Raw genomic sequence first — 27,289 nt, 5'->3', positions numbered from 1 at the left:
CTTACTGTTACTTTCTAATCATTGTACTAGTCTAGAGTAAATCTTTTTTATTAAGGTTGAACTAACAGTCATTTGTAAATCATTTAACTGGGTGGCATTCCAAGTGAATGATCTAAAGTCCTCTAATAAGGCTCACTCCTAATAGGGTGATTAGAATCCTCTAACTAGGTCACATTTAACGGTGTGTATTGTAACATTTAACAGGGTTGGCCTTTCACAAGGCATCACTTTAGAAGAGTGAGAATGAGTAGCATGTTACTGGTGGTTTTTCCCAAATTAGGTTTCCACATTGAATCATTGTGTAAAATATATTATTGAATCTGTTATGTTTCATGCTTACATTTCAGAAAAGTTGATTTAACCTACAAATTTTAAGTGATTGTATAATCTAATGGATGCATATATGATGAATATATTTTATGGATATAGGTTCACTAAGCTATGAAAAGTTTTATTTTTACATCTAGATCTTGGATAACTAATTCACCCCCCTCTCAGTTATTTTGAAGAATTCCAACAATTGGTATTAGAGCCATCTACTTAAGAGGACTACTTTTAAGGTACTAGAAGCAAAAGATCAAGATGTTAAAAAGAGAGGTACCCAAGCTTAATAGAGACAACTTTCCAGCATGACAAATTTTGATGAAGCTACACCTAGGAGGTCTTGGAGACCATGCACAATCTACCATCATCAATGAGCATGTTGATCCTGCAAGAGCCCTAACTATTGAAGATATGAAAAAGGAGAAAGAACATGTTCAGGAAATGTTGGAGATTTCCTTTGTCCTAATTTATGTTGAGTTTGATGACATCGAGGGTTATGATAGTGCAAAGAAAATGTGGGACACTCTTCACACCATCTATGGAGGTGATGCAAATGTTTTGAGAGCCAAATCTAAAAGTCTTAGAGAAAATTTCAATGATATGAGAATGCAAGAAGGTGAGAATGTTACTCAATATTGTTCTAGGATAAAAGATGTTGTTAATGCTATAAGAGGATCTACTAGTAAGATAGATGATGACACTATATTAAGAAAAGTTTTGAGAACACTGCTACCCATCTATGCTATTAGAGTTTGTGTTATACAAGAATTGAGATGTATATCAGGTTCTAATTTGACTCTTGAAGGTCTAGTAGGTAGGCTCACTGCTTTTGAGCTATCTAATTGAGGATTGCAAGTTATCAAGTCAAGACATTCTACTACACTTTCTAACCATTGTATTGTGAGAATGAAAATACTATGTTTATAGGTTAGCTTAGTAACTATATTGGTTTAGCAGCCATATTTTCGATCCTTAACAAGATTGTAAATCCTTTAATAGGGTAGCATTCCAAGTGAATGTTTGTAAATCCTTTTACTAGGTCACTTTTAATAGGGTGTAAAGTCTTTAACATGACAGGTCTTTCATAGAGCAGACCATTGGAAGTGGTCAAACATTGTAACCTTGAACAATTACATATTATTGTAGTGATACTTTGTGGGTGTCATCCCCACCCCAGTTTTACCTTCTCATTTTGGAGGGTTTCTAGGTTACCAAATCTTGTGTTATCTATTTTCATGCATGTCTTTTACTTTCATGTTTATTAGATGAATTAGACGTATGTGAATGTTATCAGCTAAAATATTTTAAATAGGGTAGAGCTAGTTACTTCTTATTCACACCCCCCCCCCCTTTCTCAAAAGTAAATCTTCCCACTTGTAAATTTCAACAATTGGTATCAGAGCTAAGTTCTCACAAGGATAAGTCTTACAGCTTGGAGAAAAGATCTGGAAATGCAAGTCTACAAACTTGGGAAGATCATAGAGAATCAAGCAATTGACATACAAGTTGCTTTACATGCTTTGGAAGAAGCTAGAGAAGAACTGAGAAAATCTTTAAAGAGAAGAAGAGAGATTACCATAGCTGAGAATGATACATAGTATAAGGAGATTGACACCTCAAACCTATTTTCAAATGGAGATTCCAAAGAGTTTGTTGCAACAATAGCAGACCTAATGGAGAAGAATAGAGCTCAAGTAGAAAAAATCAGAACACTCTTGTGAGGTGACTAAACAGAAGAAAAGAGCCATTGAAGACAAGGCTATGCTAGAAGAAGACTAGAGAAACCTTGCCAATAGACTGGAAGAAAAGTCAATTGAGCTTGCAAGAATTTCAAACATCCAACTAGACACCCTAAGTCAGACGATGAATGCACATCATGAACTGAATATCAAGGATATTGAGATCTCTACACTAAAGATGCAAAATGAACAACTACAAAATGACCTAAAAAGAGAAAAGGAGATTGCAAAGAGCTTCAAAAAACCTAATGAGGCCATCAAGTACTTTGAGTTGCTACTAAAATCACCAAGGGCTAGTAATGATACTATAGGACTAGGATACATTAGCACTAAACAAGGAGAGTCATCCAAGACTATAGAAGAAAGGAGTAACAAAGGTAAGAACACTAAACCTACTTGTCATTTCTGTGGTAAAAAGGGACATACCTCTAATGTGTGTAGGAGCAAGAATGCCCATTAGCATGACAAACCTAAGAATGCAAGTCATTGTCATAAGTGAAAAAAGCAAGGACATCAAGCACATAACTACAGGACTAGGACTATCAGAACACCAAATTTTGAAGGTCACTACTACAATTGCAAGAAGTATGGACATACAGCTTTTGAGTGCAAATCAAAGCCTATGTGGACACCAAATTAGGCAGCAAGGGAAGGTAACCATGGACATCACTATAATTGGGACTAAAACACCAGGCATAACTGTCATTACTATTAGGAATATGGTCGCATTCCTAAAAATTTCATAAGGACACATTTCAAAGGGAACTACAACAGATGGTTAAGCCAAACTACATGTTTAAGTTGCTTGAAGGTTGTTCATATCAATAGGAATTTACCAACAAGGTCAAAGGCACCCAATTCAAAGAACAACAAAGGAAAAGAGAAGGTAGATGTTGAACACATCAAAGGAGAAATGTATAAGACATGGAAGAAGAAAGATGGGTGTAGCACATCAAATGAAGGGATCACTTCACCTAACAGGCTAAGTGGTCACACTTCATCAAACTAAGAAAAGAAAAGGCATGAGGGACTAATTTACAAAGCCTTATCATACATCAGTTCCTAAAACAAGAAAGTACTAAAAAGAAGAGATCAACATGAACAGGGATGCAAATTTAAAAATCTCAAGTTTTCACAAATGTTGTCGAGTTGCCCTCAGAAGCCAGGTAAAAATCCAGTACATGTTGAGTTGATCGTCAAAATAGAAGGAGTCAAATGATTAATGTGAGTTGAGCTAATTGTAGAAGCCAAGTGAAGAAGAAATCTTAGTTAAAGCCAATTAAAGAATACTCTTATGGAAGCTGAGTGGTGAAAAGGCAATGAAAGCTGAGTAATGTAGAATCCTTCAGAAGTTGAGTGGATAGCTATAAATGCACTAAGCATTAAATGTAATAAAAATAGGGTATATTATCACATTTTGAATCATTTTTTTATTGCGAACAAAGAGCAAAGACGAGAAAGAGTGCAGAGCAAGTCCAAAACAAAGAATCCAGTGTCTAAGTAGATTTCAATAGCATTTCAACACAATTTCATCGATCTTGATGTATTTACGTTTGTGTCGAGCTATGTAGTTTCATATTTTATTTGTGTACAAACCCTAGATTGAAAAAATGGCTTCTAGCTCTAGGAAAACTTAGGAGAAGGAACCATTTGAGGTCTAGCTAGTGTCCAATGAGGTCAAACAACCCAATTTTTGCCCAATACCAGAGGTAGCATATAAGAACAACCTAGCTAGAGCCCTATCCATCATACCCCCTAAGGTAGTTATGGTTCAGGATGTAAGAAGATGCTACAATTTCAAGACTGGAGCTATAGGTGACATGGAAATGAGGGAAGCCTATGAGAGACTATGTGAAAATGGAGTGTTAAAGGAAGAATACCAGATTGTTGAGAAGAAGGGGTTGACACGAGCTCTAGAATTCCCCACCATTTTCAAAACTAAATGGATCAAACTAGTGCTAAGCCGAATACATGATGAAATCTTATGGTTGGAGGATGGCCCAATAAAAATCACAAAGATAATTGTTCATAGAGTGATAGGGTACCCAATCCTAGATCGGCCAAAGACCCTTAGGAGTGATTCTAAGGAAGCAATTGAGAAAAATATTGGTGCTAAGTGGAACAAGATATGGATGATAATAGATACCATTCAAGACCCTCTTGTTGATTTTGTTATTAGGGTTATTGCACACAAATTCTACCAATCCAAAAAACTCAACAGTGTGCGTTGTATTGTAGTAGATGTAGGCTACAAATTGGTGAAAAAGGATCATACTTATGATCTTGTAGAACTATAACTACAACATATTAATGAAAATTTAGCAGCAATTAGGAGAACCAAGGGAGCCCAATGCAAATTTGGTGCTATTTTGATTTGTATATTATTTTATGTAGGGAATGAATTTCCTTCTTTTGGCAAAGTTCCATTGAAGACAAATAGGTCAATCATAGCTCATGTTAATGAATACATAGAGAAAATGGGAGCTAATTTTGAGACCTTAATGACTAGTTATTTTGAAGACTTCAAGAAGTCAATGAAGCAAAGGCTAAGAATTCTAGTTTCCTTAGTAGAGAAACATGTAAATGATGTATTTTTTCTTGAAGATATTGACTATACATACATTCAAGCTACCATACCAAGAGTGAGATGGTTAAGACCTCTTGGTTATGAAATAAACATAGATGAGGCATTAGTAGCAATAACTGCATTACTTGCAGAGGAAATAGACAAGGATGCACCACATTTTGGAACCTATGACATGGTGAGATAAAAAGTGGATATGGAGTTGAAGGTTTCCTCCACATTGAAAAAGAAGGATAAACTTGTTAAGAAGCTAAAGGCCAAGTTTGGGGAAGGCAATGTAGAAGCAACAGAAGAAGAAGGTGAAGAAGTTGAGGATGATGAGGAGGAACAAGGTCAGGGGCTACTTGATATAACCCAAGGTATGGGGGAGGATGCTAAAGAGGAGGAAGGTGCCAAGTAGGAAGCACCAAAGCCAAATCCCAAGAAAAGGAAAGCTCAAAACAGCTAGCTACATAGCCAAAGGGGATGAAGAAGGCAACAAAGTCAAGCCCAGCCAAACCAACTACAAGGGCTAATACCAGGGCTACAACTTAGGTGAAAAAGGAACAATAAAAGAAAAAGGATATAGAACAAGGAGGACCTGTAGAGTAGAAGAAGAGAAGAAATTATGTTGTACTTCCCAAATTAGACAAAGAAAGGACATAGTCTGATGAAGATCAATTCAGATTGGTAAGATGTTCTACCCAATCTAAATTGGAAAATATTTGCAATAACATTATAGATAATGTAAATTTAACTAGTCTAAAGACCACTAATTTCAATAAGTTGTCAAAGGAACAAAAAAACATAGTGGAAGAGTCCATCTACACAATAATGGCTAAGTTCAAGACCACCCCACTTGAACTAGACAATTCAATGCCTAAGGACCTAAGCTCATTAGTTGAAAATAAATGACAGTACTGTCTCAAGATGGAAAAGGAAATAAGGGAGTCTACATTGGCTCATGTAATGCTAGACCTAACAAAAGGTCAAATAACTAAGGCCAACAAATAGCATGGGAGAAAATTTGCACCCAAATACAGAGCTTTTAGAATTTTGCAAAACCACATAGAAGATGTTGTGCAAAAGTCCACACAAATGTGGAAACTAATTTATGTATTGACAATTGTAAAGGAAGGGCAAGAAGACCCTTTTGAGGGGAGAAATGATGAAGAAGAAGAGGAAAATGAGAAATATGAAGAGGTAGAGAAAGAAAAAGAAGAATAAATAGTGGAGAAAACATAGGGTGAAGAGGCAATAGTTGAAGAGAAACAACTAGAACAAAATGTTTAAGACACCCAACTGCCACCACCAAGTCCTCCACATGCAACACCTGTAAAGACTGTAATTGTCCAGGACGTTCTTGACACTTTAGCTTAGAAAATCAACCCATTAACTACAAAGGATCTCAAAAAGATCCTTCACCAAACCAAAATGCAATCACAACTATGTACAAATCTAGTTTTGGTGAGTGTTGAAGAATTGCAGAAGGTTGTAGAAAAAATTACAAGGGAAAAGGAAAGCGCACAAGAACCACCTACACAACCTCCCATAGCAAAAATATTTCAACCTAAAGAGAAATAAGTACAAGATAAAACTACTAAGGTTGATAATATAGTTACAACAAAATCAACTGCCGAGGAGCTAGCAAACGAACAAATAGGGCAAGATGTTCCTACTACACAAAGACAAGGTGCACCTCCTCAAATCATCATTATTGATCAAAGTAGTAGAGAAGAGGAGAATGAAGAGGAGAAAACCCCTAAAGAAAAGGTGTAGGAGGCAATGCAAACATTGGAAAACTTGCTCACCACAGGGACTCCTACTAAGAAGTTGAGCACTGATGTAGTACCATTGCAAATTTTAGCACCAGGCTTGAGGTCCACCAAGGTTGCAAGGGTACTTCACTAAGGAGAAGCTACACTTGATGAATAAATAGTCATACCTAGTCATGACACTAGAACAATGAATTTAGCATAGATAAATGAAGTGCAAGAGACACTTGAGAGAAGGAAGAAACAAGAGATACTCAACAATGAGTATAGATAGAAGCAAACACTTGTAGAAATCAAAGATATATTTCTTGATGCATTTAGCTTGCCAGTACTTGATGAAACCTAGCCCATCATGGAGAAACTATCCAACATAGTGGACCAAGTACAAAATCAAGACCTTGAAACTAATGTCAAATTATTAGAATGGTCTAAAAAGAAGTTTCAAATGAAAGTCAATGAGAAGATATCTAGTGAAATAACACTTTCACAAGTTGAATTGGCTAAGAAGATTGAAAAGCCAAAAACAATACTTGGGAATGTATTCTCATTATACTCCAAGTTGTGTGATTCATCATATTTCACACAAGAAACTAGCCAAAGGATACTACACTTGGAATGAAATCTCAAGATTTCTAGCACACGGCTACCTAAAGATCTATCTTAGAGTGAGAAGCATTTTGCAACTACGCTTCACACACAGAAAGAGTTAGCTATATTGATAGTAGAAGAGGCCAATATCAAGGCCAAATTGATACAAATTCAATCTTCCATTACCCCACATTTGGAAGTACTCCATAAAGAAATGACCTATGCAGAAAATATTCTAAAGAAAGATCCTAATCTTTCTACTTTAGAAGGCCTTGTACATCTTGTAGCAGAGATAGCTATCTAGCACAAATCATTAAAAATTGCTTTAGATAATTGGGATGCTTCTCTAAAAATGATTATGGAAGTAAATAAAATATTTTTGGTCAAGTATTCTATTCATTCTTAAGACCCTTTGACATAAGTGTCAAAAAGGGGGAGATAAGTATTTTGTAAATAAAAAGGGAGAGATATAATGTTTTGGGGGAGATGTGAATAAGAATGGGAGACAATACATTCTTTGATGGAAGTAATAAATAATATCCAAAGGGTGAGATATTCAAATTCACATTTTGACGAAGTAATAAGGGAATAAAGCTAAAAGGATGCAAAATTGTAAGAAGGTGTGAAAGTGGAATAGATACAGAGTACAAGCAAAAATAGGGTACATAGAAACAGAGGAAAAAGAATGATAAGGTAGACAAGGAAAAGAGTATCAGATACATTAGCATGAGAAAAATTTAGCACAAGAGTTTTGGTTACAGAATTGGCACATCGGCTTAGGGGGAGTTACAAGATTTTGAGGTATAGAATTTTTTTGAACAAGTTCTTTTTGAAGTCGTGTACATATGCCAAACAGAATATGTAGTATACTCATGTGGATTAGATTCACAATGTTTAGTTAAGTGTTTTTTCCACTCATGTCAAATGGGAAGATTGTTGGTCTCAGATTGGTTTTGACATTTGAGTGTCAACACACTTAACCAATTCTCAAGATGATGCTAAGTATAATACATAAGTCAAGCTACAGCGTGTGCTAAGCTAGAGAATTCAATAGGTGTCAAGTGAACTTTAGGTGTCGAGTGAAGTTCAAGTGCTGAGTGATAAGTGATGTCAAGTCACTATAGGTGCCGAGTAGAGTATAGATGTCAAGTGAAACAAAATTACTATTAGTAAGTGTCAAGTAACACAAAATCAACATATGAGTTTGCATCTTCACAAACTCAAATGTAAACCATTTTTTAAGACGACGTAGGATGAATCTTGAAGGATCTTGAAGATAAGATCAAATATTTTGCATTACCTATGTAATCAGCATGCAACCAATAAGAAAAATGGAGAAGGCATGCAACCAATAAGAAAATTGCAAGAATTAAGCGGGAAATGAAGATTTAATATTGGTGATAGATTCATACCTAACCCTAAGTCTTCAAAATCTTTAAAAGGAGGATGAAACCCCATTGTGTATGTACGAGAGAGAAGTGTATGGGTGAACTATAGCAAAGTGTAGAAGGGTGAAAAGACTTAGAGAAAAGTAGAACAAAATTGCAAAATCCAGTTGATCAAGAACAGAGTACTAGAGTTTCAAAGAGTGGCATATCAGATCAAGCAAGGATCAGAGCAGATAGAGCAGAACAAGGATCGGGAATCAACAATTAAGGATTCAAAGCTATTAGGTCAAGACATTCTAACATACTTTATAACCATTTTATTGTGAGAATGAAAATCCTATGTTGATAGGTTGGCTTAGCAGCTATATTAGTTTAGTAGCCATATTGTAGATCCTTAACATGATTGTAAATCCTTTAACAGGGTAGCATTCCAAGTGAATGTTTGTTAATCCTTTTACTAGGTCACTTTTAACAGGGTGTCAAGTCTTTAACAGGATAGATCTTTCACAAGTAGACCATTGGAAGTGGTCAAAATTTGTAACCTTGAACAGTTACATATTGCTACAATGATACTTTGTGGGTGTCATCCCCACCCCAATTTTACCTTCTCATTTTGGAGGGTTTCTAGGTTACTAAATCTTGTGTTATCTATTTTCATGCATGTCTTTTATTTTCTTGTTTATTAGATGAATTAGATGCATGTGAATGTTATCAGCTAATTTTTTTAAAATAGGGGTAAAGTTAGTTACTTCTGATTCTTCACCCCCCCCCGCCCCCGCCCTTTCTTAGAAGTAAATCTTCAAACTTGTAAATTCCAACAGTAAGTACAACTACATATACCTTGAACCATGTGCAACTCAAGAAAGTGTCATGCCCAAAATCTAGGGCAAAACATGCAAACATTTTTTTTTCAATTAAAAATAAATATTTAAATTCACTAAGTTTGATAAGTTAAAACAATTAATTAGAGACCTAACACTTGATATGCTTTGTTACTCTCGAAACATTACATTCATATAACATTAGTACTTAGCTTACTAGTTAACATATTTCACCATTAATTTAAATCCAAACATAAATCAATAAAAGTGTCTATTAAGTAATTGTCAATTAACATTATGAAGAGTTGATTCTGATGACCATTTAAATAATATAAACTAATTGTTCAACAAAATCACAAACTAAGATAGTGTCTATCATGAAATCAACGAATTTTATTATATCTTAAATTTATGATCTACAAAAAAAATAGAATAATATTAAATGAAAAAAATTAAAATAAACTAAATCATACAAAAACAATTTAGGTAAAAATAAAACATATCAATCAACCTCCTAACAACTTAACTAAATTTCCATTAACCAAATTCTCACTAACACTAACCACAAATCTAACATTTATTGATATTAAAATTTATATCACTAACCACCTTTTTATAATCACTCATAATACTAAATTTGATTTAAACCCTTTGAAATTTATCTTAATTAATATCTAAAAAGAAAATAAAATTAAATACTATAAATTTTATCTTCAAAAAAAATACTTTTAAATCGCTAAACAATCAAACATAACTAAAACAAAATTTAATTAAAACAAAAAAAACTAAATAAACAAATTCTAACCACTATTTTAATAGTGCTTAATGAATCTAATACTAAAACTAAACTATATTTAACATAAATTTAACTAATCTTAAACTACCACTAACTTAAATTTAACAATATATATTTAACCCAAAGAATTACCACAAACCATGCAAGGCTAAACTAAAAAATATATACGACCCACTAAACAACTAATCTAACCTACTCTATGTTTATCTAGACTAGCCCCCTTTCCATGGGAAACATGTCACAATACCCCTTCCCAACACATGGGCGCCTTCCAAGGCAACTCCCATGCAGCCCAAGACAAAGGAGCACAGGTTAAAGGAAGTGGGAGGATGATACGCCAGGTCTGGAAGAAGTACATAAAGGTAAAAAGATATGTTTAAGCCAAACATCAAATACTTGTCTCCACCCAAAGTTGCACTAATCCCAATGCTGACATGATCTTCGGGCAGTCTGCACATGGGCATGAGATCCCAAGGTCACTTGGTGGAGGAAATTCGTAGCCCAAGGAATAAGAAGGAACCATAAAGGGAGTTCAGAATTGATACCATCTACCGCCATTTATAAATTGACTTGCTAGGTAGATAGAAGGTGATGTGATAGGGGTGCATTGGCCAAGGAAGCCTTGTAAGCACCTACTAGAAGTGATGGTCAAATCAAGGGTGGCCAAATTCTTTTTAAGTTTTATGCACACATTTATATTTCATTATTACTTTGAAGCCATGACTCCCCTATCTTGCAAGACCAACTTGGCATCCATAGCTGTATTTATGCACAGAGAATTAATGATTTTATTTTTCCATGCGCTAGGATCATGGAGGTAATGAATAAGATGTCATAGGTGACGACTTGGAAAGGGGGAAAGGAGTATTAAGAGCAAAAAGTTTATTAGGTGAGTTTATGGGAAAAAAAGTATTTCTTATATATATATATATGCTTTTAAAACCAAACTTATTTATTTTTATATTTAAAGAAATTGATAATACATTTTTTAAAAAGGAATTAAATTGGAATATACTCTGTTGTTTCCCAAGGATTAAATTTTGTCTCTCATACAAATTCCAAAGAGCAAAATGCTCCTCGCTGTGTAGATTTTTTTTCAAGCCCCCCTTTTTTTTCTATTGTCAACTTTTGTTTTGCAAACTAATTCTATAACAAGAGGTGTATATATATATTTTTTATCAATTTGGTTTACCATTTGCATAGTTTAACAAGATGGTTGAACAATTCATTTTATCAACAATGAGAGATTTATTGTATCTCCTAATATATATGAAATTGGATTGAAATTTCGACATAACAAAATTTCTTTTTCTTCACAAAATTGAAACTCAAAGATTGCATAATTTCAAAACCTCATCATTTAATCTATTTTTCCACACACCTATACATAAATTGAAATAATATAAGATACAATGCAAGGAGGTTTTCTCAATCTTTTCTCTCTATTAATCAACCTAGTTCAAGGCTTCATCAGGAAAGAACCAGTAAGAAAACTTGACATCCTTGCCAATACATCAAAACTTAAATAATTTTTTTCATAATGTTACAATTTAATTGAATTCTCTTCTAGGTCTTTCACAAGAGGTCTTTTCCAATATCTTCAATGCATCAAGGGAATCATGGGAAAGATAAGAACTGACTCGGAGGTAAAACAACATATATGATGAACAATTCAAGCATGCATTCCCAACCCATTTTTGCACAATAGGTTCAACAATGAACCAAACTAGGGGCGGAGGTGGATTTTCTCAATAGGAGACATCAATCACCATACCATAACATAGCCCTTTCGGGGCTAAAACTCAAGCACTTTTGTTCTTCTACAAATGCCCTTTCGAAGCCAATATAACAAGGGTTTTCATTCCTTCGCTTCTTCAAGAATTCAAATTTTCATACAAGGTATGTGATGACAAGTAAGGGTCCATACACCCTACCCTCTTTCCCTCTTCTCACCATGAGATGAGAATCTACACTATTGAGGTCCAACTAAGGCCCTTACTCCATACTTGGCCACTTCTTCCCTATCCAAGGGTGAGTAATGCCAAAACAATCCCCATGAAATCCCCTCAAAATTTCAAAGTAAAGCATAAGAATGACATCCAAGAAAAATTCAAGATCCCTCCCAAAACACCCTCAATGCACATACAAGCAATACAAAGATCATCACAATGCCTTATGCATGAATCAAGCATGAAAAATAAGAAGAAACATGATCAAAAGAGTGAAGAACCCTACCTTCACAAAAAATTATGTTAAAATGACAAGTTGAGGAGAGCTTATCCTTCCTTTCCCTCAATCTTCAAACTTCTCTCTAAAAACTAGAGATTGGGTAACAACCCCAAAACTTCTCCAAAATGCCTCTAAATATGATCCTAACTCAACTAGACTTTAGGTAACCCCAAGGTGGAGTTTGAGTCACCAACTCATGAAGGAGACAAATCAATTTTTGCAATCAACCAAAAGTAGGGTTTTTGAGTGACCCTAAAAATCAACCAAAGAGGCTAAGGGGGTGGAAAGTACTCCCAACCCATAACTTTACCCCTAGGGTACTTAGATTTAATATTTTTAGGCCTTAAAGACTTAATAGAAACCAATCAAAAGCTAGGAGAACTTTAAGACTATATAACAACCTTCAAAGAAAGACAATGCAAATTAGCACAAATAGCAAGGGGTTCAGTTTCATCTTTCCATTATGTTTCTCTACTAAATATCCTACACACTCATTGCACACATCAGTAGTTCAAGAATTCACATGCATTTATGTAAATTACGTATCAAGAAAATCATGTAAATTTAAAACATCCATCTTTCTAATAATCAATTGTTTATCTCATTATACTCATATTTTCGACCATTACAATTGAAAAATCAAAGTGTTAGTTCTGCATTCATTTACTTCATCATTATACATGTTCATAAAGCATTTAATAACGAAATCAAATATATAAAAGTAAAGCATCACACATCATAAAATAGCATAATAATGTTCAGTGCATCAAATAATGTCCTAGCATATCGAGTCATGAGTATCAAAATAATAATGTATCAACTATGCTACGATGGGTTGGGGCAAGGCCTCACATCCTCCCCCACTAGGTATAAACTTCCTCCTGTAGTTCATCAAAAAGATATGGGTACTGAGATCGCATTCATTTTTCATCCTCCCATGAAGCCGTAACCTCATCATAGCAATCCCACTAGACCCTAACCTGGTCTAGCTCTTGACCTTGAAGTGCTAGGGTCCGTTGGGCAATAATACAGATAGGCTTCAGCGCTAACTAGTCATCTAACTCCACCTTCGAAGCATCCCAATATATAATATGAGACTCATCATAAATGTATCCTCTAAGTACTAAAATATTAAACACATCGTGGATGCATGACAAGCTAGGTGGCAAGGCTAAATGGTAGGCAACTGGTCCTATTCTCTCTAGGATCTCGAACGGTCCAACAAATCAAGGTGCCAACTTAGAGCCCTTTCTAAATCGAATCAGACTCTTGTGCGATCCCACCCTCAAGAACACTCTATCCCCAACCTGATACTCTCGATTTGTCCTCTTTGCATCGACATACTTCTTCTGCCCATCTCATGCCTCTCTCAAGTGTTGCCTAATCAGGGTCACCTGTTGTTCTATCTCCTTAACTAACTGAGGACCAATAGAACTCGATCCTCAATCCTATCTCAACTCAAGGGCATCCTACAAGGTCTTCAATACAAGGCCTCATAAGGTAGCATACCTATGGAGGAATGGTGCCCATTGTTATAGGAAAACTCGACAAAATGTAGGTATTCCTCCCACTTGACCTGATGGTGCATCACGTACATATTTAACATGTCCTCCAAAACCTGATTCACTCACTTGGTCTGACCGTTGGTTTGAGGATGGTATGCTATACTGAAATTGAGCCTAGTGCCCAATGTTGCCTATAACTCTCTCCAAAAAGATGAAGTGAACAAGGAGTCCCTATCAGAGATGATCTTATAGGGAATGCCATGAAGTTTGACAATATCTTGCAAAAACACCTGAGCTATGTTTCATGCTATGTATGTGGTACTCACGGGAGAGAAATGGGAAACCTTGGTCAACGTGTCAACTGTCACCAAAATGGCATCATGGCAACAAGACAACAAAGGGAGACCAACAATAAAATCCATAGATAAAACATCCCACTTCCACTCTGCAATCTCATGAGGCGGAAGGAGCCCACCAGGATGATGATGCTCTACATTCACCCTTTGACACTCATGGCATCTCAAAACTATGTTATCAATCTGCACTCTCATGCCTGGCCAATGATACAATTGTCTCAAATCCACATGTAACTTCTTAACACCAGGGTGCACTGCATAAGGTGCTATGTGAGCCTCAAGTATAATGAGCTTGCACAAACCCCCAATGGAAGGTACATACATACGTCCTCTATGACATAAGAGACCATTGAGCTCCAAAGAATACTTTGAATACTTCCCTTCCAAAGGTCTCTAAGAATGCACCACTTGACTAACCTCTACATAAAGCTCATCTACTAGCAAGCATTGTAGAATCTTCTCTCTCAAGTTAGTGCAAGTAGTCATAGATGAAAGCTCATGGCACCTTCTACTTAAGGCATCTGCAACTACATTCTCCTTTCCCTTGATGTGATAAACATCAAAATTGTACTCACAAAGGAACTCCATCCACCTTCTCTGCCTAGCATTAAGGTTCAGCTGTGTGAATATGTACTACAAGCTCTGGTGGTCGGAATGAAGCTCAAATCTATGACCTAGTAGGAAGTGTTTCCACCTCACTAAAGCATGAACCACTGCTGCAAGCTCTAGGTCATGAGTAGGCTAATTGATTTCATGAGTCTTTAACTTCCTAGACTCAAAGGAAATAGGTTGTCCATCCTGCATAAGAACTACCCCTGTACCATCCAAAGATGCATCAGTGCACACCACAAAATCCGAAGATGGATCTAGTACTGCAAGAATTGGTGCACTTGTGAGGGCTCTCTTGAGCTCTTGGAAAGATCTATCACACTTCTCTATCCACTCATACTTCTTTCCCTTCCTCTAAAGAGATGTGATCAGGTGTGCCAATCTAGAGAATCCTGCAATGAAGCGTTGATAATAGCCTGCTAGTCCCATAAAGCTCCTCACCTCAGTGACACTGGTAGGTGTTGGCCAATCCATGATGGCCCTAATCTTCGATGGGTCTACTGAGACACCATCACCTGATATGACATGACCCAAATAATGTATCTCAGGCCTAAAAAATGCACACTTCGACAAGGTTCCAAACAACTAATTCTCTCTCAACTTCTGCAATAACTGTCTTAGGTGCTCTTCATGCTCCTTCTCATCATGAGAATATATCAAGATCTCATCCAGGAAAAAAACCACAAACTTATCCAAAAAGGTATGAAATACTCCATTCATGAGGCTCATAAACATAGTTGGAGCATTTGTGAGGCCGAATGGTACCATAGTGAACTCGTAGTGACCATACCTAGTACAGAATGTAGTCTTAGGGATGTCAATATCTACAATCCTCAACTGATGATAACCTAGCTTGAGATCAATCTTTGAAAATACTCGAGCACCCTACAACTGATCGAAGAGGTCATCAATCCTAGGAAGAGGGCATCGGTTCTTGATGGTTACTTTTTTCAACTGCCGATAATCAATACACAAACTTAGTGATCCATCTTTCTTCTTTATGAAGATCACTGGTGCACCCCAAGGTGATACACTAGGTCGAATATGCCCCTTCTCTAAGAGTTCCTCCAACTGAATCTTCAGCTCACTAAGCTCATGAGTAGTAATCCTATATGGCACTCTTGATACTGGCTCCGCTCCTCGCACAAGATCAATATGAAAATCTACTGCTCTAGGTGCAAGCCTACCAGGGAGCTCTAAAGGAAAGATATCTACAAACTCTTGCAATACTGGAAAATCATCAAGGGATGTTTCCCCCTCTAAATCTTCCTCCCTATCACTGATGGTGATAGCAAACAACTGACATCCCTTTCACATGCACTATCTAAGCTACATAGTGGAAATCATACGAAGGGATGTGGGTCTCTTAACCCCAAGGATCACCCTAGAGATATCATCCTCATCCACACATTCCACCCTCTTCTATCGACAATCCATCTTAGTGTTGTGGGCATAAAGCCAATCCATACCAAGAACAAAATCATAAGAACCTAGAGGGGTAATGTGTAGATCAGACATCATGGACATGTCTCCAATCTAAATCAGGCAATTATGCACCATGGAACTAACTAACACTCTTGCTCCTAAGACTAACTCTACCTCCCAACTGACATCCTGCCTAACTGCCACTAGCCCGCAATGCTCCACAACATAAGGAGATATAAATGAATTAGTAGCTCCAAAATCAAATCAAATAGTAACCATGCTACCCTGTATACTACCTGTAGCCTCAATAATTGTAGCCTAATGCTTAGCCTGGCAGTTATCAACTGCTGCAAAAATTCTGTTGGATCTACCTACATCGCCAACTGTCGGCTCTAAAAATGCCCCTCTCTGACCACTGAAGGACTATCCCTAAGGACACTCTCTAGAAATATGACCCATGCCACCACAAGTGTAACATGTTCCTCATGTATAAGATCGTGCACCCTGAGGTCCAGACTACTGTGGGCCTCTTGACCTATTAGATTCACTAAAACCACTCCTAGAAGATTGTTAAGTCTTCACTGACTATGACTGTGGGGCCTGTACTTTCTGATCCTGTTTGGGACCCTGTGAATGCCACTACTTGGGCTTGGAGCCTTGATAACCCTGTGAGGGTTTTTTGTATTGCTACTATTGAGGTTTCTACTACTAAAACTATTGGCCCTTAGAGGACCCTACTATGTAGTTTTGATTCCCCTTCCAAGGGGGTTTCTGTTGGGTAAAGTTTCAGTTCTAAGATCGATCCTATGACTCTTGTCTACTCCAAGTATCCTCTAAAACTAAAGCTACCTCAACTACATGTCTGAAGGTAGTAGGAAAGGCCATACGAACTAGACCCTAAAGCGAGAAATTCAGGCCCATGATGAATCAATGCACTTGATGTTTCTCATCCTTCATGTATTCAACATACGAAAGGAGCTCAAGAAATCTACTCTCATACTGAGCTACAGTGAGGCCCCTCTAATATAGAGAATGAAACTCCTCAATTTGCTTCTACCTGAAGTGCTCAGACAGGTACCTCTCTCTAAATCTCTCTAAGAATGACTCCCATGTGAGGGTATCCATGCTCACTCCTCCTATAGTCTCCTCCTAATGCCACCAATTAGAGGCATCTCCTCTCAGCTAATGAACTGTAAGACGTGCCTTCATATTACTCCCATAAGGACATAATTCAAAGCACTGTTGAAGACTCTATAACCAGGCCTCTGCCACTGTCCCCTCTGTGGAATTGGTAAAGAGTGGTGGTCTGAGTCATATCAACTCTCTAATATCATCTCCTATATTCCTAGGAGGTCTATCAAGTGGTGGTCCTCTCTGATGTATCGAATCACCCTCATGCTCACCCTATCCCTCAACCTACCTCAATGGGGGAGTCCTACTCCTCTCTCTATCTCCGGCCCCACCTCCTCCAAGACCTTATGCTTCCCCTTTGAAAATTTGTTGCCCTAGCTGTACTATAGGTGCTATCCTCTATTGGACTACACCAATCAATGTCTAGATGGTGTCCAAAATGTCCTAGTTTAGGTTCGGTGATGGAGGTGGTGGAGGTGGCAGTGGTCCATCCACCTGTCCCGCTCTACCACCGCTCGCTCTGTGACCTCTACCTCGACGGTTGCTTCATGTAACAGGAGGCATCCTACACAATTAAAGTTTTAGTTAAGTTAAGAATCATAATGGTTTTAGGTTCCTAGTGTTGAAACATGAGCTTTGATACAAAAATGTTATGCCCAAAATCTAGGGCAAAACACACAGACAATTTTTTTTTCAATTAATAATAAATATTTAAATTCACTAAGTTTTATAAGTTAAAACAATTAATTAGAGACCTAACACTTGATATGTTTAGTTACTCTCAAAATATTACATTCATATAACATTAGTACTCAGCTTACTAGTTAACATATTTCACCATTAATTTAAATCCAAACATAAATCAATAAAAGTGTCTATTAAGCAATTGTCAATTAACATTATGAAGAGTTGATTCCAATGACCATTTAAATAATATAAACTAATTGTTCAACAAACTCGCAAACTAAGATAGTGTCTATCATAAAATCAATGAATTTTATTATATCTTAAATTTATGATCTACAAAAAAAATAGAATAATATTAAATGACAAAAATTAAAATAAACTAAATCATACAAAAACAATTTAGGTAAAAATAAAACATATCAATCAACCTCCTAACAACTTAACTAAATTTCCATTAACCGAATTCTTACTAGCACTAACCACAAATCTAACATTTATTGATATTAAAATTTATATCACTAACCACCTTTTTATAATCACTTCTAATACTAAATTTGATTTAAACCCTTTGAAATTTATCTTAATTAATATCCGAAAAGAAAATTAAATTAAATACTATAAATTTTATCTAAAAAAAAAAACTTTTATATTGCTAAACAATCAAACATAAGTAAAACAAAATTTAATTAAAACAAAAAATAAATTAATAAACAAATTCTAACCACTATTTTAATAGTGCTTAATGAATCTAATACTAAAACTAAACTATATTTAACATAAATTTAACTAATCTTAAACTACCACTAACTTAAATTTAACAATATATATTTAACCCAAAGAATTACCACAAACCATGTAAGGCTAAACTAAACAATATATACAACCCACTAAACAACTAATCTAACCTACTCTGTGTTTACCTAGACTAGCCCCCCTTCCATGTGACACATGTCACAATACCCCTTCCCAACACATGGGCGCCTTCTAAGGCAACTCCCACGCAGCCCAAGACAAAGGAGTGCAGGTTAAAGGAAGTGGGAGGATGATACACTAGGTCTGGAAGAAGTACATAAAGGTAAAAAAAGATGTTTAAGCCAAACATCCAATACTTGTCTCCACCCAAAGTTGTGCCAATCCCAACACTGACATGATCTTAGGATAGTCTGCACATGGGCACAAGATCCCAAGGTCACTTGGTGGAGGAAATTTGTAGCCCAAGGAATGAGAAGGAAGCACAAAGGGGGTTCAGGATCGACACCATCTGCCACCATTCATAAATTGACTCGCTAGGTAGATAGAAGGTGACGTGATAGGGGTGCATTGACCAAGGAAGCCTTGTTAGCACCTACTAGAAGTGATGGTCAAATTGAGGGTGGCCAAGTTCTTTTTAAGTTTTATACACACATTTATATTTCATTATTACTTTAAAACCATGACTCCCCTATCTTGCAAGACCAACTTGGCGCCCATAGCTATACTTATGCACAGAGAATTAATGGTTTTCTTTTTCCATGCGCTAGGATCATGGAGGTAATGAATAAGATGTCATAGGTGAAGACTTGGAAAGGGGGAAAGGATTATTAAGAGCAAAAAGTTTATTAGGTGAGTTTATGGGGAAAAAAGTATTTCTTATGTATATATATATGTTTTTAAAACCAAACTTATTTATTTTTATATTTAAAGAAATTGATAATACATTTTTTTAATAAGGAATCAAATTGGAATATACTCTGTTGTTTCCCAAGGATTAAATTTTGTCTCTCATACAAATTCTAGAGAGAGAAATGCTCTTGGGTGTGTACATTTTTTTTTCAAGCCCCCCTTTTTTTTTCTAAGTGTCAACTTTTGTTTTGCAAACTAATTCTATAACAAGGTGTATATATGTATATTTTTTATCAATTTGGATTTACCATTTGCATAGTTTAACAAGATGGTTGAACAATTCATTTTATGAACAATGAGATATTTATTGTATCTCCTAATATATATATGAAATTGGATTGAAATTTCAACATAACAAAATTTCTTTTTCTTCACAAAATTGGAACTGGAGATTTGCATAATTTCAAAACCTCATCATTTAATCTATTTTTCCACACACCTATACATGAATTGAAATAACATAAGATACAATGCAAGGAGGTTTTCTCAATCTTTTCTCTTTATTAATCAACCTAGTTCAAGGCTCCATCGAGAAAGAACCAGTAAGAAAACCTGACATCCTTGCCAATACATCAAAACTTAAATACATTTTTTCATAATGTTACAATTCAATTGAATTCTCTTCTAGGTCTTTCACAAGAGGTATTTTCCAATATCTTCAATGCATCAAGGGAATTATGGGAAAGACAAGAACTGACCTGGAGGTAAAACAACATATATGATGAACAATTCAAGCATGCATTCCCAACCTTTTTTTGCACAATAGGTTCAACAATGAAAAAAATAGGGGGGGAGGTAGATTTTCTCAATAGGAGACATCAATCACCATACCATGACATGGCCCTTTCAAGGCTAAAACTCAAGAACTTTCATTCTTCTACAAATGCCCTTTCGAGGCCAATATAACAAGGGTTTTCATTCCTTCCCTTCTTCAAGAATTCAAATTTTCATACAAGTTATGTGATGAAAATTAGGGGCCCATACACCCTACCTTCTTTCCCTCTTCTCACCACGAGAGGAGACTCTACACTATTGAGATCCAACTAAGGCCCATCCCCCATACTTGGCCACTTCTTCCCTATCCAAAGGTGAGTAATGCCAAAACAATCCCCATGAAATCCCCTCAAAATTTCAAAGTAAAGAATAAGAGTGACATCCAAGAACAAGTCAAGATCCCTCCTAAAACACCTTCAACACACATACAAGCAATACGAAGATCATCACAATTTCTTATGCATGAATCAAGCATGAACAATAAGAAGAAACATGATCAAAAGAGTGAAGAATCCTACCTTCATAGAAAGTTATGATAAAATGACAAATTGAGGAGAGCTTATCCTTCCTTTTCCTCAATCTTCAAACTTCTCTCTAAAAACTAGAGATTAGGTAACAACCCCAAAACTTCTCCAAACAGAAGAAGTATCACCTAGCTAGTTTTGCTTGCAAAAATCAACTTGTGGATTTGATTTTGCATTTGCTAAGCTCTTACTTTTGGTTTTCTAGTTTTTTAACAAGCTTGTAATAGTAGTTTTGCAATGTTGTTTTTAGTTTTTGTTACTTATTTTAATGCCCTAACCTTGTTTATTTTAAAGGAGCCTACGTGCTTTCTTGCATTGCTAAAAATAAAAATTGCAAAAAAAGGGCTACTAACATTTGTTAAAGGGTTGCCCAAGAAAAAATAAAAAGATTTTTAGTGTGTCTTCATTTCCTTTAAGTTCATGCATATACTAGTTTCATTTTTGTAGAAACATTAAAACCTATTAGTAAGGTTCCATTGTTAATAGGAGAGTATGATCTTCACCTTCTTGGTGAATCATAAATCTTAACTCATTATCGGTTCAAGAAAGTGGGTGACATATTCCACTTTTTTAATGGTCTTAATTAACTTTCTTGGTGTGTTTAGGGTAAGCATTGGGGAATAAGAGAGTATGCTCTTCACCTTCTTAGTGAATCAGAAATCTTGACTTAGTGTGGATCCATTTTTTCAATCTCCTAGTAAGATTTTACCTTTTAGAGGACCTGCAATTGGTAGAAAGATACCAATAGGAATAACCCGAAGTGGGAACAAGAAAAACCCAGCTAATCTGACCCACTATAATAACAAACCTCTTGACAAAGGAAAAATCCTTAAGGGTCATAACACTGACTTCACTTAGTGAGATTACTTGTGGGATTATGATCATTAGGAAATCATTAGGTGGGTATGCTTAAGGTACTCTTCTAGTCATGTGGTCTTTGTCCCATACTGGGTTTAAGATTGGTGTTATAAATGGAACCTTTACTAAACACCTTAGGATTTAGAGGCAACCCTATTTTTCCACTCAATATCTTGGTGCAAGGATTGATCCTAGTGGACTATCCAGATTACCCCAAGATTGTACAGTCACCATATGTGTTCCTTTAGATGTGGGTAGCCCATCTATGACAAAGCGAATATCTATTGTGGGAAACCACTTTGTGTGAGGTGAGGGAGCATCAAGTGTGGGCCAAGGTATTGAGTATTGAGTCACTTCCTTTAGGTAGATATTGCTTCAATGCATCTTTGAATGTGTTAGACCCATGGAAATTATTTGAACATACACAAATCTATAGTTTTATATGGTTTTTCTTTTCAAAAAATTTCAAGTGTTTGTATTGGTGAGGTTGATTTGTCCCTTATCCAATTGCTTGAAGACATGTATTTGCATCATAATTGCTATCAAAATTTTCTACTTTTCTATCAAAATTGAAACAAAACTCTGTTATCACAATCACCTTGCTACAATTGGTCAAAACATCCAGTCAGACTTAAGCCTTCTTAGCACGAAAAGTCACAAATTTGTCTTTACTAGTAAACTATCATACTACTTTTGTGAGAAATATCATACAATACTTCTAGCTTCTAGAATCTATCATTTACAAAATATATTGTACTACTTTTCTAAGAATTGTTGTCCTACTACTTGCAAACTATCATATTTTCTAAAACTATCATATTGTTTCCTGGAAAATGTCATACGAGATTTGTAACACCCCGATAGGGAACCCATGAGAAATTAATGTATAATGATGCTAAGTTTGCTAAACAATTTTAATTTTTAAAAGATTAAAATAGACAACATATAATAATGTGGAAACAATAACTCAAATACAAAACACATAAATACATAAGTAAAGAAATACAATTACATCTCTCAAGGGTTCCATAACATTGAATCACATACATGAGTTTTATTAAGTTTAAGTTTAATAAATAACAAGTCTATGTCATAGAAATTAAACTATGTACAAAATCACATGAAAGAATATACAAATACATATGATGCATACTCATCCACTACACATGTTGTAAGGTATGAAATGCTAAGAGAATATGCATCATGATAAGATAAAACATCCCATAGGATCTCAACAACGAGAGTACAAAATATCAAAGTATGAATATACAACATAGGTATCAAGTAAGAAGAATAGAACATATGCAACAAGGTACATCCAACATCAGTGTCCAACTACCATATCCCAAAGCAAAAATAATCACTACCACCTGACCTCATGGAACCTAGTGGTCCCACTCCCACCATGCTAAGAAGATAATTTGAAGTACCAAATAGATATAAATCCATAAGTCACAACAAGAATCTAAGTCTTAGGATCCTAAAAGTATGCTATCTCAAAGGTACTAAGTACACAAAGTATAATATAATCCCAAAGGAAAATAAGACACATAGAAAACCTAATATGCACATGGGAAAGTGTCATCGCATGAGATAACTCTAAGGTTACCCTGGAAATCTCTCAAGACTCTGGCTCCCTAGTGACTCTATGTGGCATTAGTATCCTTTCTTACAAATAAGACCTATTAATGAGGCAAGATCACAACCAAGCATCCTCTCTACTCCCATCCTATCATGTATTAGAACTTGAGGCATGGGCAACGTAACAAACTGAATCTTGTTAATTCATTTTAACCCAATTAATGAAATTGTTATCACTTATTAAGACTACTAACAATGACTTACCTAGGCAACCTCTTTAGGGATCTAGCCCTAATTGCAAGCCACTTCCCAACATACACATAGATAACCTAGGTTAATCTCATAAAAATGCTTCTCATAAAATTGTAATAATCACAATAGTCCTATATGAGAAACTGGAATCGCAAATATATCATAAATCAAAAGCCCTTATAGGTTACATCAAGAAAATCACAACACATGAGCTTACATAATAGGACTAGATCTCATCATAGAAACACATAAAGAATCCACTTGATATAATTCATTAGAAAACAAAACTCAACTCCCCGCCTCTAGTACACACTCCTATTTGACCAACAATGATGTTTCCCAAAAAAACCCTCACCAAATAAAACATAACACCGTAAAAGTTATTTAAACATGTGCATTATCAACTGTGTAGTTCTAGTATATGTTAATAACATTTGATTTGGGTACAGGTGAAGTTTGTGTTGTAAAAGTTTCTAGTAGATTTAGTTTTCCCAAGTTTAGGTTGGTAATAATTTAAGTTTCTTTTTTTTCTATAGTTTTCAGAAATCCATGTTTTCCTAATAGACTAAGTTCCCATTTACAATGCAAATTATTGTATTTCCCTTTAAAATAAAACTAACTTTATTGAAGAATTTGAATACCATTATCTTTCCTAAAGAAACAATCTAAACTATAATCAAATTGTAAAGCTTAATAGTATTTAAAATTTCAAAATACTATATTTAAATAATATTCAAAATTTAAGTACTATAAATGTAATTACTCTTAACCCAATTTAAAACTAACTAAATCTTGATGATTCATTTAATTAAAAGTAAATTTACTAAATTATAAACTAAATTATTTGAAGGATATTCTTGCTTAGCTCTATCTAGGGATCAAGCCTAAGGCACATGCAGTGGTGCTAAGTTAGTCATTGTGCTACCTTTTTTGTTGGAGGAAAAAGGAAGAAGGGGTATGAGGGTGGTGGCCCCCACCCCGCTAGAATATTCTCTCTTTTAATTTTTTTTATATACATTAAAAATCATGCCCCATAAAACCCAATTTGATTAGTGGTAAAAATAAATTACCACCATAGTAATAAATTTATTATTGTATTGTGTGTGTGTGTGTGTGTGTGTGTGTGTGTGTGTGTGTGTGTGTGTGTGTGTGTGTGTGTGTGTGTGTGTGTGTGTGTGTGTGTATTTATTTATTTATTTATTTATTTATTTATTTATAAACTTTTCGATTTATAGGTATGATGGCAAATTAAAATGCAAATAGTCAAATTCTATTTAAATAATAATCTGTTCTTGATTTTCAAACCCCACCCATGAATTACTTTTCTAATTTCGAGTTTTCTAATGAGGGCTTCACTCTTGTTTTTAAAAAATGTTTCAACTATGAAGAACAATCATTTTCCAAACAAGGGTTTTCAATTCCTCAACCAAATTTATGGCAACAATATCAATGTAAATTCTCACAAATCTACCATAGTAAATTTCTATTCTTATAGGCACAAAGAAGACATAAGTTTTTGAGAGATGTTCTAAAATTAATTTCTACAAAACCCTGCCTCAATATAATGCTCACAATTTTGTGAATATTTGTGCCCACTAAACTCCTATCTCCAAAAGCCCAAAGAAAAATTCTCACCTTTCAATTCTCAAGTTGCTCCTCTAAACTTATTTGTGGAGAATGAGCTACAATCCTTTATTAAAGGCCTATAACCCTAGTTAGGATTTTTGTTTCCCAAATGCCCTCTCACTTTATTAATTTTCTTATTATTTTATTTAATTGAAACTTTCATGCACTCTTAGTGCCTTTTATTTATTTTTTGTGGAGCTTCAACTTTTTCGTCTAGCCTCTTTGGTTAAGAACCAAGGACTAAGGTTATCCATTTCACCAAATTTGCCCAAGGAACAATCTTAGCCTTGTCCCTTTTAGATGTTAGGGGCCTTGCACTCAACAAGGCTTGATCCTTGGTGGGCTCTTTGTGAGCCTTTCAACTTCACCAGTAGACCAAGGGCCCTTTGACTAGTATATTTTATTTAAAACAGTACTTTATTTTATTATTCCCATTGGTTTTAATTTAGCAAGATGTTTTTAGAGAATAATATTATTATTTAAACTAAAATTAATATTTAAATCTTGTTATTTAAAAACATCATCTAAATTTATAGTAATGTCAAATTAAATAATTATAATTATGCCAAGTTTAACTTTAGCAATTTTAATTGTTATTAATTCCAAGATAAGACTTTTAATTAAGTCTTTTAATTCTGACTCCCTTTTTTAATTTAATTCTTAATTAATTAAATATATTATAATAATATTTCCTTCCTAAAATTTTCCTTTTAAATTATTTATTTACTTAATTATCATGTTTGGCTAATTACTCTCGAAGCCACAAAGTACACCACATACTCAGAAGAAAATTCAACAAAAAGGTAAAGCATAAAAATCAAACTCAAGGCTTAAGTTCTTGAATTCAAGTCCCTTTGATGAATTTTGAAGGGTAGAGAAACATGCATACTTGTCCTTCACCATTAGACAAAAAATGGTTCGGGTTTAGGATTTGAACTTGAAAACTATCTCCCATCTTTTACCATTGAGATACTACAATAGGGCACACTCATCCTGGAAATTCAAAAAAGTCGATGCTTGGTACTTGTAACCTGCATAAAATTTGAGCATGTCTGTATATATATAAACTAAATAGGAAATGATGAGGACTAATCAATTGTGTAGATGTCGACTAGCAGGTGACGATGACTCCCTCCCTCAAAAACAAAAAATAGAAAGGTAAAATAGACATGCGCACCATAAACATGCAAGTATGGAGTAAATATCCATAATCTATATAAAGCATCATCATGAATCTAACTATAATCATTATGTAAAAGTATTTAAATATCATCAGATGAGTAACCACGAATCATAATAACACATGAAATATCTCAAGTACAAAGTAGCTTATCTAATATATGATCTAAACATGAAAATAGTATCAATTAATTAGGTAACCAAATACCACTAATCAAATAAAATAAATATAAAAAATTGGCCTAAAAGAATTTAGTAATATAACATGAAGAAAACTAGAGGTAGGCACTACATGATTTATTGTTGTCCTACTATCATCATCATTGCAAAATTATATCACCTCATCTCTGTGCCTAGTTGGTTTAACTTCAACTTTTCTCTTCGATGACTTAGAGAGTTTGCACTTGACCATATTGCTTCTCTGGTTTGAAATTTTCATGTTTAGGATTATTTAGGTTGAAAATGATCGCCTTGGATACTTGGTTACATACTTGATTTGAAAGGTTGTTCACTTTCCATCTTACTTACTTTATCTACTTAGCTATTTGGCTTCTTTCCTAGCTCTTGACTTGAGTTATTTGTGTCATAAATTGTTTGGACAATTTACTTGACTAGTCTCTATCTCATTGTTATTTCTCATTGACAAGTGTACACTTTTATTTTCTAAGTTTGGACTCCAAGTATCTTGGGTTATCTTACTAAGCTAATAACTATCACATGTCGATTACAACTAGGTTCGAACATGGTCAAGGAAGTTGTCATTCTTTTATCTTTAAAGAACTACCCTCTCCAACTAGGTGTCCACATAAGCAACATTTTGAGGTTGAACTTATTTTTGAAAAAGTAGAGGAAGAAAAATATGCCACTAGATACGATCCTCTTAGCCACTTTGGTAGT

The sequence above is a fragment of the Cupressus sempervirens genome, chromosome 5, assembly GCF_028749045.1.
Source record: "Cupressus sempervirens isolate cs-2001-9-10 chromosome 5, ASM2874904v1, whole genome shotgun sequence".
Classification (NCBI taxonomy): Eukaryota; Viridiplantae; Streptophyta; class Pinopsida; order Cupressales; family Cupressaceae; genus Cupressus; species Cupressus sempervirens.
This window is presented reverse-complemented; position numbering follows the sequence as displayed.